The sequence below is a fragment of the Muntiacus reevesi genome, chromosome X (genome assembly GCF_963930625.1).
Source record: "Muntiacus reevesi chromosome X, mMunRee1.1, whole genome shotgun sequence".
Lineage (NCBI taxonomy): Eukaryota > Metazoa > Chordata > Mammalia > Artiodactyla > Cervidae > Muntiacus > Muntiacus reevesi.
Genome location: NC_089271.1, coordinates 52,421,853 through 52,423,049, shown reverse-complemented (window position 1 = coordinate 52,423,049; position 1,197 = coordinate 52,421,853).

Sequence of the window (1,197 nt, the reverse complement as noted above, 5' to 3'; positions counted from 1 at the left end):
ACGCAAGCCGGATGCCTGTCGTACTGGTGTGAATGGGCGCGTGCACGCTTGAGCGCGCAATGGCTGCTGGGAGTTGTAGGTTCCGTTTTGTTTTGTTTTGCCTACAGCCCAGTGCGTTCTTCCAAGTGGGCAAGGGACTGTACAGAGCACTCAAGACAGAGAGAGAGAGAGAGAGGCTTCTTGATTCATTCCTTTTAAGGCATTCATCTTCTAGATTGTAAAAGTGTACAAGTTAATTAAGGCAGGGGCTTTCGCACAAAGTAACTAGGTTTGAGTCTCAGTTCCACAGCCTGCTAAATGTGCAACAGTGAGCAGGTTACATAGCTTCCTTTGTCTTAGTTTCCTCATCTGCAAAATGGGACTATTAATAGTACCTATTTCCTAGGATTAAAGCAGAATTCATTCATGTAAAGCAGCTGTTAAACTGTGTGTGTGATACATAATAACGGTAAAAAAAAAAAAGCACATGTAAGCTATAGTCACTAGTATTCATGCATTAAATAAATTCTTTATTTTAATGTTATACATATGTGTACACTCCAAAGAATAATTACCTAGTAAGCATCCATATAACCACCAGTCATTAAAAAGACCACCCTGTCTTCACTGATCCGTAGTCCCACATTAAATCATGTGGGACAAAATAGAGTTTCTCTATTTTGTTCTTAATTAATCGAGCTCTATTACAAGTTTTGATATCTAATATGACAAGTCCTCCCATCTTGTTATTTTTCAAAGATTTTGCTTTTCTAGGTCTTTTGTATATCAATATATATTTTAGAATCAGTTTGTCAAATGTCAAGGAAAAATCTTTAGAAATTTATTTGGGACTGCATTGAATCTCTGGATCACTTTGGGAGGAATTGGCATCTTCATAATATTAACTATTTCAATTAGTAAATTTAATCTATCTCTCTATTTATTTAGACCCCCTTTAATCATTTGATAATTTTTTCCCATGGAGATCTTGCACATATATTATCTTAGGTCTATTACTGCATACTTCAAATTTCAGATACTTTTGGAAAACAACTATCATTTTTCTTATTTTAGTTTCTGGCTCTGGTGCTGGTATATATTTTGTAAATATATATATATATGTATATATATGTGTATGTATATGTATATATATATTTTTAATCAGTGCGTTTTCTGTTGCCATGCTCTGGCCCACAAGTGTCCCATCTTCACCCCTCC